General features: G+C 45.0%; 12 non-coding genes across 12 annotated transcripts; all 12 read left to right on the top strand.

Annotated features, from left to right (window-relative positions):
- Positions 1-96: 96 nt before the first annotated feature.
- On the top strand, positions 97-287 carry LOC141188584 (U2 spliceosomal RNA). Its single transcript, XR_012262667.1, has one exon. It is a non-coding gene; the product is annotated as a U2 spliceosomal RNA (small nuclear RNA).
- A 1124-nt stretch (positions 288-1411) lies between these two features.
- On the top strand, positions 1412-1602 carry LOC141185372 (U2 spliceosomal RNA). Its single transcript, XR_012260041.1, has one exon. It is a non-coding gene; the product is annotated as a U2 spliceosomal RNA (small nuclear RNA).
- Positions 1603-2724: 1122 nt separating this feature from the next.
- LOC141188583 (U2 spliceosomal RNA) lies at positions 2725-2915 on the top strand. Its single transcript, XR_012262666.1, has one exon. It is a non-coding gene; the product is annotated as a U2 spliceosomal RNA (small nuclear RNA).
- A 1122-nt stretch (positions 2916-4037) lies between these two features.
- LOC141191318 (U2 spliceosomal RNA) lies at positions 4038-4228 on the top strand. The gene has a single exon (XR_012265315.1). It is a non-coding gene; the product is annotated as a U2 spliceosomal RNA (small nuclear RNA).
- A 1122-nt stretch (positions 4229-5350) lies between these two features.
- LOC141188582 (U2 spliceosomal RNA) lies at positions 5351-5541 on the top strand. Its single transcript, XR_012262665.1, has one exon. It is a non-coding gene; the product is annotated as a U2 spliceosomal RNA (small nuclear RNA).
- Positions 5542-6662: 1121 nt separating this feature from the next.
- Positions 6663-6853, top strand: LOC141185593 (U2 spliceosomal RNA). Its single transcript, XR_012260241.1, has one exon. It is a non-coding gene; the product is annotated as a U2 spliceosomal RNA (small nuclear RNA).
- Positions 6854-7968: 1115 nt separating this feature from the next.
- On the top strand, positions 7969-8159 carry LOC141188580 (U2 spliceosomal RNA). Its single transcript, XR_012262664.1, has one exon. It is a non-coding gene; the product is annotated as a U2 spliceosomal RNA (small nuclear RNA).
- A 1121-nt stretch (positions 8160-9280) lies between these two features.
- Positions 9281-9471, top strand: LOC141188579 (U2 spliceosomal RNA). Its single transcript, XR_012262663.1, has one exon. It is a non-coding gene; the product is annotated as a U2 spliceosomal RNA (small nuclear RNA).
- Positions 9472-10591: 1120 nt separating this feature from the next.
- Positions 10592-10782, top strand: LOC141188578 (U2 spliceosomal RNA). The gene has a single exon (XR_012262662.1). It is a non-coding gene; the product is annotated as a U2 spliceosomal RNA (small nuclear RNA).
- A 1121-nt stretch (positions 10783-11903) lies between these two features.
- On the top strand, positions 11904-12094 carry LOC141188577 (U2 spliceosomal RNA). The gene has a single exon (XR_012262661.1). It is a non-coding gene; the product is annotated as a U2 spliceosomal RNA (small nuclear RNA).
- A 1121-nt stretch (positions 12095-13215) lies between these two features.
- LOC141188575 (U2 spliceosomal RNA) lies at positions 13216-13406 on the top strand. Its single transcript, XR_012262659.1, has one exon. It is a non-coding gene; the product is annotated as a U2 spliceosomal RNA (small nuclear RNA).
- A 1122-nt stretch (positions 13407-14528) lies between these two features.
- Positions 14529-14719, top strand: LOC141188574 (U2 spliceosomal RNA). Its single transcript, XR_012262658.1, has one exon. It is a non-coding gene; the product is annotated as a U2 spliceosomal RNA (small nuclear RNA).
- Positions 14720-14970: the final 251 nt, after the last annotated feature.

Genomic DNA, 14970 nt, shown 5'->3' with positions numbered 1-14970 from the left:
CAGCATGTCTTCTTAACGGGAGTCCAGGTGGCCATCTCCACAAATGGACTTTTCAGAATCCTTGGGTGGCACCGTAGTCGGAAACCAATTCTGGTTATCGCTTCTCGGCCTTTTGGCTAAGATCAAGTGTAGTATCTGTTCTTATCAGTTTAATATCTGATACGTCCCCTATCTGGGGACCATATATTAAATGGATTTTTAGAACAGGGAGATGGAAAAAGAGCTTGCTCTGTCCACTCCACGCATTGACCTGGTATTGCAGTATCTCCAGGACCGGTGCACCCCTTCTTTAATGCAGTTTCTAAAATCAGAAAGAATTGAATTCAATGCTTTTTGTTCATTTTGCTTGTTTGTCGGATTTTGGGATGGACTCTTTGGCTTTGCTTTTCTTCTCCTCATTGGATTTTTCATGTTAAAAGTTGCAGAAGCCAGATGACAAGCTCATTTTGGTTCAACTTCAGCAACTGTGCATTGCATTGCCATGTAATGTAATGTAATGCAATGCTATCTATCTAGCTCTCCCTCTATACTTCCTTTTGGATAAACAGACATATTAGGCAAGCATTTTGGAGCTTTCACCTAAATAACTACAGGTGGTGAGATAAGCTGCACAATATAATTGACCTTTCAGTATATTGTTGCACACACACCATCTATTTAGCAAATGCCCTTGTTATCAACAGCAGCCTTTTAAACTCACCTGAGCTAACAGGTATGTGAGCTGGTTACTCTGCTGCGCTTAAAATTTCTTTTTTGGTTTGCTACAATGCCTTTTCTGAAACGTTGTCTCCCTCTGCTGGAACACTGACTTCTTTCATTTAATGCCTGCAGACTATAAAAGAGAAACCAACCCAAAAAGTTTGGTTGATTAGTCTGTGGCATTCTTTTAAACTGTTGCTTATGGCGGTCTCTGTGAGCTTCTCAGTGACATTCAGCCATCCAGGTATCCCGCCTGCAGTAGACGGAATGTGGCAATGGAACGCTGGCTGCGCGTGTCATAATAGGCTCTGAGCCTTTATATACCTGCGCACAGCAGCAGCCACCTTCAGTCTGCTGCTGGACAGCCAGCAGCAGCAGCAGCAGGAGAGGTAATTAATCAGCAACCCTCCTGCTAAGGGTAGACAGCTGCTCGTTCCCCCCCCCCCCCCCCCGCCTTAATTGGTTCTCCTCCCTTCCAACGGTGTTGAGGCGGGTGGGAACAGCCGGGGGTTGAGGGTACTGTGCTAAAAGAGGTGGAGTTATGCAGATCTAAAACGCGTGGATTGCAGCAGCAGCAAGCCGAAAAGTGCAGGCATGTGAGGGATCTAGAGGTTGACAGCATGTCTTCTTAACGGGAGTCCAGGTGGCCATCTCCACAAATGGACTTTTCAGAATCCTTGGGTTGCACCGTAGTCGGAAACCAATTCTGGTTATCGCTTCTCGGCCTTTTGGCTAAGATCAAGTGTAGTATCTGTTCTTATCAGTTTAATATCTGATACGTCCCCTATCTGGGGACCATATATTAAATGGATTTTTAGAACATCGAGATGGAAAAAGAGCTTGCTCTGTCCACTCCACGCATTGACCTGGTATTGCAGTATCTCCAGGACCGGTGCACCCCTTCTTTAATGCAGTTTCTAAAATCAGAAAGAATTGAATTCAATGCTTTTTGTTCATTTTGCTTGTTTGTCGGATTTTGGGATGGACTCTTTGGCTTTGCTTTTCTTCTCCTCATTGGATTTTTCATGTTAAAAGTTGCAGAAGCCAGATGACAAGCTCATTTTGGTTCAACTTCAGCAACTGTGCATTGCATTGCCATGTAATGTAATGTAATGCAATGCTATCTATCTAGCTCTCCCTCTATACTTCCTTTTGGATAAACAGACATATTAGGCAAGCATTTTGGAGCTTTCACCTAAATAACTACAGGTGGTGAGATAAGCTGCACAATATAATTGACCTTTCAGTATATTGTTGCACACACACCATCTATTTAGCAAATGCCCTTGTTATCAACAGCAGCCTTTTAAACTCACCTGAGCTAACAGGTATGTGAGCTGGTTACTCTGCTGCGCTTAAAATTTCTTTTTTGGTTTGCTACAATGCCTTTTCTGAAACGTTGTCTCCCTCTGCTGGAACACTGACTTCTTTCATTTAATGCCTGCAGACTATAAAAGAGAAACCAACCCAAAAAGTTTGGTTGATTAGTCTGTGGCATTCTTTTAAACTGTTGCTTATGGCGGTCTCTGTGAGCTTCTCAGTGACATTCAGCCATCCAGGTATCCCGCCTGCAGTAGACGGAATGTGGCAATGGAACGCTGGCTGCGCGTGTCATAATAGGCTCTGAGCCTTTATATACCTGCGCACAGCAGCAGCCACCTTCAGTCTGCTGCTGGACAGCCAGCAGCAGCAGCAGCAGGAGAGGTAATTAATCAGCAACCCTCCTGCTAAGGGTAGACAGCTGCTCGTTCCACCCCCCCCCCCCGCCTTAATTGGTTCTCCTCCCTTCCAACGGTGTTGAGGCGGGTGGGAACAGCCGGGGGTTGAGGGTACTGTGCTAAAAGAGGTGGAGTTATGCAGATCTAAAACGCGTGGATTGCAGCAGCAGCAAGCCGAAAAGTGCAGGCATGTGAGGGATCTAGAGGTTGACAGCATGTCTTCTTAACGGGAGTCCAGGTGGCCATCTCCACAAATGGACTTTTCAGAATCCTTGGGTGGCACCGTAGTCGGAAACCAATTCTGGTTATCGCTTCTCGGCCTTTTGGCTAAGATCAAGTGTAGTATCTGTTCTTATCAGTTTAATATCTGATACGTCCCCTATCTGGGGACCATATATTAAATGGATTTTTAGAACAGGGAGATGGAAAAAGAGCTTGCTCTGTCCACTCCACGCATTGACCTGGTATTGCAGTATCTCCAGGACCGGTGCACCCCTTCTTTAATACAGTTTCTAAAATCAGAAAGAATTGAATTCAATGCTTTTTGTTCATTTTGCTTGTTTGTCGGATTTTGGGATGGACTCTTTGGCTTTGCTTTTCTTCTCCTCATTGGATTTTTCATGTTAAAAGTTGCAGAAGCCAGATGACAAGCTCATTTTGGTTCAACTTCAGCAACTGTGCATTGCATTGCCATGTAATGTAATGTAATGCAATGCTATCTATCTAGCTCTCCCTCTATACTTCCTTTTGGATAAACAGACATATTAGGCAAGCATTTTGGAGCTTTCACCTAAATAACTACAGGTGGTGAGATAAGCTGCACAATATAATTGACCTTTCAGTATATTGTTGCACACACACCATCTATTTAGCAAATGCCCTTGTTATCAACAGCAGCCTTTTAAACTCACCTGAGCTAACAGGTATGTGAGCTGGTTACTCTGCTGCGCTTAAAATTTCTTTTTTGGTTTGCTACAATGCCTTTTCTGAAACGTTGTCTCCCTCTGCTGGAACACTGACTTCTTTCATTTAATGCCTGCAGACTATAAAAGAGAAACCAACCCAAAAAGTTTGGTTGATTAGTCTGTGGCATTCTTTTAAACTGTTGCTTATGGCGGTCTCTGTGAGCTTCTCAGTGACATTCAGCCATCCAGGTATCCCGCCTGCAGTAGACGGAATGTGGCAATGGAACGCTGGCTACGCGTGTCATAATAGGCTCTGAGCCTTTATATACCTGCGCACAGCAGCAGCCACCTTCAGTCTGCTGCTGGACAGCCAGCAGCAGCAGCAGCAGGAGAGGTAATTAATCAGCAACCCTCCTGCTAAGGGTAGACAGCTGCTCGTTCCACCCCCCCCCCCCGCCTTAATTGGTTCTCCTCCCTTCCAACGGTGTTGAGGCGGGTGGGAACAGCCGGGGGTTGAGGGTACTGTACTAAAAGAGGTGGAGTTATGCAGATCTAAAACGCGTGGATTGCAGCAGCAGCAAGCCGAAAAGTGCAGGCATGTGAGGGATCTAGAGGTTGACAGCATGTCTTCTTAACGGGAGTCCAGGTGGCCATCTCCACAAATGGACTTTTCAGAATCCTTGGGTGGCACCGTAGTCGGAAACCAATTCTGGTTATCGCTTCTCGGCCTTTTGGCTAAGATCAAGTGTAGTATCTGTTCTTATCAGTTTAATATCTGATACGTCCCCTATCTGGGGACCATATATTAAATGGATTTTTAGAACAGGGAGATGGAAAAAGAGCTTGCTCTGTCCACTCCATGCATTGACCTGGTATTGCAGTATCTCCAGGACCGGTGCACCCCTTCTTTAATGCAGTTTCTAAAATCAGAAAGAATTGAATTCAATGCTTTTTGTTCATTTTGCTTGTTTGTCGGATTTTGGGATGGACTCTTTGGCTTTGCTTTTCTTCTCCTCATTGGATTTTTCATGTTAAAAGTTGCAGAAGCCAGATGACAAGCTCATTTTGGTTCAACTTCAGCAACTGTGCATTGCATTGCCATGTAATGTAATGTAATGCAATGCTATCTATCTAGCTCTCCCTCTATACTTCCTTTTGGATAAACAGACATATTAGGCAAGCATTTTGGAGCTTTCACCTAAATAACTACAGGTGGTGAGATAAGCTGCACAATATAATTGACCTTTCAGTATATTGTTGCACACACACCATCTATTTAGCAAATGCCCTTGTTATCAACAGCAGCCTTTTAAACTCACCTGAGCTAACAGGTATGTGAGCTGGTTACTCTGCTGCGCTTAAAATTTCTTTTTTGGTTTGCTACAATGCCTTTTCTGAAACGTTGTCTCCCTCTGCTGGAACACTGACTTCTTTCATTTAATGCCTGCAGACTATAAAAGAGAAACCAACCCAAAAAGTTTGGTTGATTAGTCTGTGGCATTCTTTTAAACTGTTGCTTATGGCGGTCTCTGTGAGCTTCTCAGTGACATTCAGCCATCCAGGTATCCCGCCTGCAGTAGACGGAATGTGGCAATGGAACGCTGGCTGCGCGTGTCATAATAGGCTCTGAGCCTTTATATACCTGCGCACAGCAGCAGCCACCTTCAGTCTGCTGCTGGACAGCCAGCAGCAGCAGCAGCAGGAGAGGTAATTAATCAGCAACCCTCCTGCTAAGGGTAGACAGCTGCTCGTTCCACCCCCCCCCCCCGCCTTAATTGGTTCTCCTCCCTTCCAACGGTGTTGAGGCGGGTGGGAACAGCCGGGGGTTGAGGGTACTGTACTAAAAGAGGTGGAGTTATGCAGATCTAAAACGCGTGGATTGCAGCAGCAGCAAGCCGAAAAGTGCAGGCATGTGAGGGATCTAGAGGTTGACAGCATGTCTTCTTAACGGGAGTCCAGGTGGCCATCTCCACAAATGGACTTTTCAGAATCCTTGAGTGGCACCGTAGTCGGAAACCAATTCTGGTTATCGCTTCTCGGCCTTTTGGCTAAGATCAAGTGTAGTATCTGTTCTTATCAGTTTAATATCTGATACGTCCCCTATCTGGGGACCATATATTAAATGGATTTTTAGAACAGGGAGATGGAAAAAGAGCTTGCTCTGTCCACTCCACGCATTGACCTGGTATTGCAGTATCTCCAGGACCGGTGCACCCCTTCTTTAATGCAGTTTCTAAAATCAGAAAGAATTGAATTCAATGCTTTTTGTTCATTTTGCTTGTTTGTCGGATTTTGGGATGGACTCTTTGGCTTTGCTTTTCTTCTCCTCATTGGATTTTTCATGTTAAAAGTTGCAGAAGCCAGATGACAAGCTCATTTTGGTTCAACTTCAGCAACTGTGCATTGCATTGCCATGTAATGTAATGTAATGCAATGCTATCTATCTAGCTCTCCCTCTATACTTCCTTTTGGATAAACAGACATATTAGGCAAGCATTTTGGAGCTTTCACCTAAATAACTACAGGTGGTGAGATAAGCTGCACAATATAATTGACCTTTCAGTATATTGTTGCACACACACCATCTATTTAGCAAATGCCCTTGTTATCAACAGCAGCCTTTTAAACTCACCTGAGCTAACAGGTATGTGAGCTGGTTACTCTGCTGCGCTTAAAATTTCTTTTTTGGTTTGCTACAATGCCTTTTCTGAAACGTTGTCTCCCTCTGCTGGAACACTGACTTCTTTCATTTAATGCCTGCAGACTATAAAAGAGAAACCAACCCAAAAAGTTTGGTTGATTTGTCTGTGGCATTCTTTTAAACTGTTGCTTATGGCGGTCTCTGTGAGCTTCTCAGTGACATTCAGCCATCCAGGTATCCCGCCTGCAGTAGACGGAATGTGGCAATGGAACGCTGGCTGCGCGTGTCATAATAGGCTCTGAGCCTTTATATACCTGCGCACAGCAGCAGCCACCTTCAGTCTGCTGCTGGACAGCCAGCAGCAGCAGCAGGAGAGGTAATTAATCAGCAACCCTCCTGCTAAGGGTAGACAGCTGCTCGTTCCACACCCCCCCCCCCCGCCTTAATTGGTTCTCCTCCCTTCCAACGGTGTTGAGGCGGGTGGGAACAGCCGGGGGTTGAGGGTACTGTGCTAAAAGAGGTGGAGTTATGCAGATCTAAAACGCGTGGATTGCAGCAGCAGCAAGCCGAAAAGTGCAGGCATGTGAGGGATCTAGAGGTTGACAGCATGTCTTCTTAACGGGAGTCCAGGTGGCCATCTCCACAAATGGACTTTTCAGAATCCTTGGGTGGCACCGTAGTCGGAAACCAATTCTGGTTATCGCTTCTCGGCCTTTTTACTAAGATCAAGTGTAGTATCTGTTCTTATCAGTTTAATATCTGATACGTCCCCTATCTGGGGACCATATATTAAATGGATTTTTAGAACAGGGAGATGGAAAAAGAGCTTGCTCTGTCCACTCCACGCATTGACCTGGTATTGCAGTATCTCCAGGACCGGTGCACCCCTTCTTTAATGCAGTTTCTAAAATCAGAAAGAATTGAATTCAATGCTTTTTGTTCATTTTGCTTGTTTGTCGGATTTTGGGATGGACTCTTTGGCTTTGCTTTTCTTCTCCTCATTGGATTTTTCATGTTAAAAGTTGCAGAAGCCAGATGACAAGCTCATTTTGGTTCAACTTCAGCAACTGTGCATTGCATTGCCATGTAATGTAATGTAATGCAATGCTATCTATCTAGCTCTCCCTCTATACTTCCTTTTGGATAAACAGACATATTAGGCAAGCATTTTGGAGCTTTCACCTAAATAACTACAGGTGGTGAGATAAGCTGCACAATATAATTGACCTTTCAGTATATTGTTGCACACACACCATCTATTTAGCAAATGCCCTTGTTATCAACAGCAGCCTTATAAACTCACCTGAGCTAACAGGTATGTGAGCTGGTTACTCTGCTGCGCTTAAAATTTCTTTTTTGGTTTGCTACAATGCCTTTTCTGAAACGTTGTCTCCCTCTGCTGGAACACTGACTTCTTTCATTTAATGCCTGCAGACTATAAAAGAGAAACCAACCCAAAAAGTTTGGTTGATTAGTCTGTGGCATTCTTTTAAACTGTTGCTTATGGCGGTCTCTGTGAGCTTCTCAGTGACATTCAGCCATCCAGGTATCCCGCCTGCAGTAGACGGAATGTGGCAATGGAACGCTGGCTGCGCGTGTCATAATAGGCTCTGAGCCTTTATATACCTGCGCACAGCAGCAGCCACCTTCAGTCTGCTGCTGGACAGCCAGCAGCAGCAGGAGAGGTAATTAATCAGCAACCCTCCTGCTAAGGGTAGACAGCTGCTCGTTCCACCCCCCCCCCCGCCTTAATTGGTTCTCCTCCCTTCCAACGGTGTTGAGGCGGGTGGGAACAGCCGGGGGTTGAGGGTACTGTGCTAAAAGAGGTGGAGTTATGCAGATCTAAAACGCGTGGATTGCAGCAGCAGCAAGCCGAAAAGTGCAGGCATGTGAGGGATCTAGAGGTTGACAGCATGTCTTCTTAACGGGAGTCCAGGTGGCCATCTCCACAAATGGACTTTTCAGAATCCTTGGGTGGCACCGTAGTCGGAAACCAATTCTGGTTATCGCTTCTCGGCCTTTTGGCTAAGATCAAGTGTAGTATCTGTTCTTATCAGTTTAATATCTGATACGTCCCCTATCTGGGGACCATATATTAAATGGATTTTTAGAACAGGGAGATGGAAAAAGAGCTTGCTCTGTCCACTCCACGCATTGACCTGGTATTGCAGTATCTCCAGGACCGGTGCACCCCTTCTTTAATGCAGTTTCTAAAATCAGAAAGAATTGAATTCAATGCTTTTTGTTCATTTTGCTTGTTTGTCGGATTTTGGGATGGACTCTTTGGCTTTGCTTTTCTTCTCCTCATTGGATTTTTCATGTTAAAAGTTGCAGAAGCCAGATGACAAGCTCATTTTGGTTCAACTTCAGCAACTGTGCATTGCATTGCCATGTAATGTAATGTAATGCAATGCTATCTATCTAGCTCTCCCTCTATACTTCCTTTTGGATAAACAGACATATTAGGCAAGCATTTTGGAGCTTTCACCTAAATAACTACAGGTGGTGAGATAAGCTGCACAATATAATTGACCTTTCAGTATATTGTTGCACACACACCATCTATTTAGCAAATGCCCTTGTTATCAACAGCAGCCTTTTAAACTCACCTGAGCTAACAGGTATGTGAGCTGGTTACTCTGCTGCGCTTAAAATTTCTTTTTTGGTTTGCTACAATGCCTTTTCTGAAACGTTGTCTCCCTCTGCTGGAACACTGACTTCTTTCATTTAATGCCTGCAGACTATAAAAGAGAAACCAACCCAAAAAGTTTGGTTGATTAGTCTGTGGCATTCTTTTAAACTGTTGCTTATGGCGGTCTCTGTGAGCTTCTCAGTGACATTCAGCCATCCAGGTATCCCGCCTGCAGTAGACGGAATGTGGCAATGGAACGCTGGCTGCGCGTGTCATAATAGGCTCTGAGCCTTTATATACCTGCGCACAGCAGCAGCCACCTTCAGTCTGCTGCTGGACAGCCAGCAGCAGCAGCAGCAGGAGAGGTAATTAATCAGCAACCCTCCTGCTAAGGGTAGACAGCTGCTCGTTCCACCCCCCCCCCCGCCTTAATTGGTTCTCCTCCCTTCCAACGGTGTTGAGGCGGGTGGGAACAGCCGGGGGTTGAGGGTACTGTGCTAAAAGAGGTGGAGTTATGCAGATCTAAAACGCGTGGATTGCAGCAGCAGCAAGCCGAAAAGTGCAGGCATGTGAGGGATCTAGAGGTTGACAGCATGTCTTCTTAACGGGAGTCCAGGTGGCCATCTCCACAAATGGACTTTTCAGAATCCTTGGGTGGCACCGTAGTCGGAAACCAATTCTGGTTATCGCTTCTCGGCCTTTTGGCTAAGATCAAGTGTAGTATCTGTTCTTATCAGTTTAATATCTGATACGTCCCCTATCTGGGGACCATATATTAAATGGATTTTTAGAACAGGGAGATGGAAAAAGAGCTTGCTCTGTCCACTCCACGCATTGACCTGGTATTGCAGTATCTCCAGGACCGGTGCACCCCTTCTTTAATGCAGTTTCTAAAATCAGAAAGAATTGAATTCAATGCTTTTTGTTCATTTTGCTTGTTTGTCGGATTTTGGGATGGACTCTTTGGCTTTGCTTTTCTTCTCCTCATTGGATTTTTCATGTTAAAAGTTGCAGAAGCCAGATGACAAGCTCATTTTGGTTCAACTTCAGCAACTGTGCATTGCATTGCCATGTAATGTAATGTAATGCAATGCTATCTATCTAGCTCTCCCTCTATACTTCCTTTTGGATAAACAGACATATTAGGCAAGCATTTTGGAGCTTTCACCTAAATAACTACAGGTGGTGAGATAAGCTGCACAATATAATTGACCTTTCAGTATATTGTTGCACACACACCATCTATTTAGCAAATGCCCTTGTTATCAACAGCAGCCTTTTAAACTCACCTGAGCTAACAGGTATGTGAGCTGGTTACTCTGCTGCGCTTAAAATTTCTTTTTTGGTTTGCTACAATGCCTTTTCTGAAACGTTGTCTCCCTCTGCTGGAACACTGACTTCTTTCATTTAATGCCTGCAGACTATAAAAGAGAAACCAACCCAAAAAGTTTGGTTGATTAGTCTGTGGCATTCTTTTAAACTGTTGCTTATGGCGGTCTCTGTGAGCTTCTCAGTGACATTCAGCCATCCAGGTATCCCGCCTGCAGTAGAAGGAATGTGGCAATGGAACGCTGGCTGCACGTGTCATAATAGGCTCTGAGCCTTTATATACCTGCGCACAGCAGCAGCCACCTTCAGTCTGCTGCTGGACAGCCAGCAGCAGCAGCAGCAGGAGAGGTAATTAATCAGCAACCCTCCTGCTAAGGGTAGACAGCTGCTCGTTCCACCCCCCCCCCGCCTTAATTGGTTCTCCTCCCTTCCAACGGTGTTGAGGCGGGTGGGAACAGCCGGGGGTTGAGGGTACTGTGCTAAAAGAGGTGGAGTTATGCAGATCTAAAACGCGTGGATTGCAGCAGCAGCAAGCCGAAAAGTGCAGGCATGTGAGGGATCTAGAGGTTGACAGCATGTCTTCTTAACGGGAGTCCAGGTGGCCATCTCCACAAATGGACTTTTCAGAATCCTTGGGTGGCACCGTAGTCGGAAACCAATTCTGGTTATCGCTTCTCGGCCTTTTGGCTAAGATCAAGTGTAGTATCTGTTCTTATCAGTTTAATATCTGATACGTCCCCTATCTGGGGACCATATATTAAATGGATTTTTAGAACAGGGAGATGGAAAAAGAGCTTGCTCTGTCCACTCCACGCATTGACCTGGTATTGCAGTATCTCCAGGACCGGTGCACCCCTTCTTTAATGCAGTTTCTAAAATCAGAAAGAATTGAATTCAATGCTTTTTGTTCATTTTGCTTGTTTGTCGGATTTTGGGATGGACTCTTTGGCTTTGCTTTTCTTCTCCTCATTGGATTTTTCATGTTAAAAGTTGCAGAAGCCAGATGACAAGCTCATTTTGGTTCAACTTCAGCAACTGTGCATTGCATTGCCATGTAATGTAATGTAATGCAATGCTATCTATCTAGCTCTCCCTCTATACTTCCTTTTGGATAAACAGACATATTAGGCAAGCATTTTGGAGCTTTCACCTAAATAACTACAGGTGGTGAGATAAGCTGCACAATATAATTGACCTTTCAGTATATTGTTGCACACACACCATCTATTTAGCAAATGCCCTTGTTATCAACAGCAGCCTTTTAAACTCACCTGAGCTAACAGGTATGTGAGCTGGTTACTCTGCTGCGCTTAAAATTTCTTTTTTGGTTTGCTACAATGCCTTTTCTGAAACGTTGTCTCCCTCTGCTGGAACACTGACTTCTTTCATTTAATGCCTGCAGACTATAAAAGAGAAACCAACCCAAAAAGTTTGGTTGATTAGTCTGTGGCATTCTTTTAAACTGTTGCTTATGGCGGTCTCTGTGAGCTTCTCAGTGACATTCAGCCATCCAGGTATCCCGCCTGCAGTAGACGGAATGTGGCAATGGAACGCTGGCTGCGCGTGTCATAATAGGCTCTGAGCCTTTATATACCTGCGCACAGCAGCAGCCACCTTCAGTCTGCTGCTGGACAGCCAGCAGCAGCAGCAGCAGGAGAGGTAATTAATCAGCAACCCTCCTGCTAAGGGTAGACAGCTGCTCGTTCCACACCCCCCCCCGCCTTAATTGGTTCTCCTCCCTTCCAACGGTGTTGAGGCGGGTGGGAACAGCCGGGGGTTGAGGGTACTGTGCTAAAAGAGGTGGAGTTATGCAGATCTAAAACGCGTGGATTGCAGCAGCAGCAAGCCGAAAAGTGCAGGCATGTGAGGGATCTAGAGGTTGACAGCATGTCTTCTTAACGGGAGTCCAGGTGGCCATCTCCACAAATGGACTTTTCAGAATCCTTGGGTGGCACCGTAGTCGGACACCAATTCTGGTTATCGCTTCTCGGCCTTTTGGCTAAGATCAAGTGTAGTATCTGTTCTTATCAGTTTAATATCTGATACGTCCCCTATCTGGGGACCATATATTAAATGGATTTTTAGAACAGGGAGATGGAAAAAGAGCTTGCTCTGTCCACTCCACGCATTGACCTGGTATTGCAGTATCTCCAGGACCGGTGCACCCCTTCTTTAATGCAGTTTCTAAAATCAGAAAGAATTGAATTCAATGCTTTTTGTTCATTTTGCTTGTTTGTCGGATTTTGGGATGGACTCTTTGGCTTTGCTTTTCTTCTCCTCATTGGATTTTTCATGTTAAAAGTTGCAGAAGCCAGATGACAAGCTCATTTTGGTTCAACTTCAGCAACTGTGCATTGCATTGCCATGTAATGTAATGTAATGCAATGCTATCTATCTAGCTCTCCCTCTATACTTCCTTTTGGATAAACAGACATATTAGGCAAGCATTTTGGAGCTTTCACCTAAATAACTACAGGTGGTGAGATAAGCTGCACAATATAATTGACCTTTCAGTATATTGTTGCACACACACCATCTATTTAGCAAATGCCCTTGTTATCAACAGCAGCCTTTTAAACTCACCTGAGCTAACAGGTATGTGAGCTGGTTACTCTGCTGCGCTTAAAATTTCTTTTTTGGTTTGCTACAATGCCTTTTCTGAAACGTTGTCTCCCTCTGCTGGAACACTGACTTCTTTCATTTAATGCCTGCAGACTATAAAAGAGAAACCAACCCAAAAAGTTTGGTTGATTAGTCTGTGGCATTCTTTTAAACTGTTGCTTATGGCGGTCTCTGTGAGCTTCTCAGTGACATTCAGCCATCCAGGTATCCCGCCTGCAGTAGACGGAATGTGGCAATGGAACGCTGGCTGCGCGTGTTATAATAGGCTCTGAGCCTTTATATACCTGCGCACAGCAGCAGCCACCTTCAGTCTGCTGCTGGACAGCCAGCAGCAGCAGCAGCAGGAGAGGTAATTAATCAGCAACCCTCCTGCTAAGGGTAGACAGCTGCTCGTTCCACCCCCCCCCCCGCCTTAATTGGTTCTCCTCCCTTCCAACGGTGTTGAGGCGGGTGGGAACAGCCGGGGGTTGAGGGTACTGTGCTAAAAGAGGTGGAGTTATGCAGATCTAAAACGCGTGGATTGCAGCAGCAGCAAGCCGAAAAGTGCAGGCATGTGAGGGATCTAGAGGTTGACAGCATGTCTTCTTAACGGGAGTCCAGGTGGCCATCTCCACAAATGGACTTTTCAGAATCCTTGGGTGGCACCGTAGTCGGAAACCAATTCTGGTTATCGCTTCTCGGCCTTTTGGCTAAGATCAAGTGTAGTATCTGTTCTTATCAGTTTAATATCTGATACGTCCCCTATCTGGGGACCATATATTAAATGGATTTTTAGAACAGGGAGATGGAAAAAGAGCTTGCTCTGTCCACTCCACGCATTGACCTGGTATTGCAGTATCTCCAGGACCGGTGCACCCCTTCTTTAATGCAGTTTCTAAAATCAGAAAGAATTGAATTCAATGCTTTTTGTTCATTTTGCTTGTTTGTCGGATTTTGGGATGGACTCTTTGGCTTTGCTTTTCTTCTCCTCATTGGATTTTTCATGTTAAAAGTTGCAGAAGCCAGATGACAAGCTCATTTTGGTTCAACTTCAGCAACTGTGCATTGCATTGCCATGTAATGTAATGTAATGCAATGCTATCTATCTAGCTCTCCCTCTATACTTCCTTTTGGATAAACAGACATATTAGGCAAGCATTTTGGAGCTTTCACCTAAATAACTACAGGTGGTGAGATAAGCTGCACAATAAAATTGACCTTTCAGTATATTGTTGCACACACACCATCTATTTAGCAAATGCCCTTGTTATCAACAGCAGCCTTTTAAACTCACCTGAGCTAACAGGTATGTGAGCTGGTTACTCTGCTGCGCTTAAAATTTCTTTTTTGGTTTGCTACAATGCCTTTTCTGAAACGTTGTCTCCCTCTGCTGGAACACTGACTTCTTTCATTTAATGCCTGCAGACTATAAAAGAGAAACCAACCCAAAAAGTTTGGTTGATTAGTCTGTGGCATTCTTTTAAACTGTTGCTTATGGCGGTCGCTGTGAGCTTCTCAGTGACATTCAGCCATCCAGGTATCCCGCCTGCAGTAGACGGAATGTGGCAATGGAACGCTGGCTGCGCGTGTCATAATAGGCTCTGAGCCTTTATATACCTGCGCACAGCAGCAGCCACCTTCAGTCTGCTGCTGGACAGCCAGCAGCAGCAGCAGCAGGAGAGGTAATTAATCAGCAACCCTCCTGCTAAGGGTAGACAGCTGCTCGTTCCACCCCCCCCCCCCGCCTTAATTGGTTCTCCTCCCTTCCAACGGTGTTGAGGCGGGTGGGAACAGCCGGGGGTTGAGGGTACTGTGCTAAAAGAGGTGGAGTTATGCAGATCTAAAACGCGTGGATTGCAGCAGCAGCAAGCCGAAAAGTGCAGGCATGTGAGGGATCTAGAGGTTGACAGCATGTCTTCTTAACGGGAGTCCAGGTGGCCATCTCCACAAATGGACTTTTCAGAATCCTTGGGTGGCACCGTAGTCGGAAACCAATTCTGGTTATCGCTTCTCGGCCTTTTGGCTAAGATCAAGTGTAGTATCTGTTCTTATCAGTTTAATATCTGATACGTCCCCTATCTGGGGACCATATATTAAATGGATTTTTAGAACAGGGAGATGGAAAAAGAGCTTGCTCTGTCCACTCCACGCATTGACCTGGTATTGCAGTATCTCCAGGACCGGTGCACCCCTTCTTTAATGCAGTTTCTAAAATCAGAAAGAATTGAATTCAATGCTTTTTGTTCATTTTGCTTGTTTGTCGGATTTTGGGATGGGCTCTTTGGCTTTGCTTTTCTTCTCCTCATTGGATTTTTCATATTAAAAGTTGCAGAAGCCAGATGACAAGCTCATTTTGGTTCAACTTCAGCAACTGTGCATTGCATTGCCATGTAATGTAATGTAATGCAATGCTATCTATCTAGCTCTCCCTCTATACTTCCTTTT

Source organism: Phyllobates terribilis, unplaced genomic scaffold, assembly GCF_046119375.1.
Source record: "Phyllobates terribilis strain yellow unplaced genomic scaffold, ASM4611937v1 Scaffold_40__1_contigs__length_11209783, whole genome shotgun sequence".
Classification (NCBI taxonomy): Eukaryota; Metazoa; Chordata; class Amphibia; order Anura; family Dendrobatidae; genus Phyllobates; species Phyllobates terribilis.
This window is presented reverse-complemented; position numbering and strand designations above follow the sequence as displayed.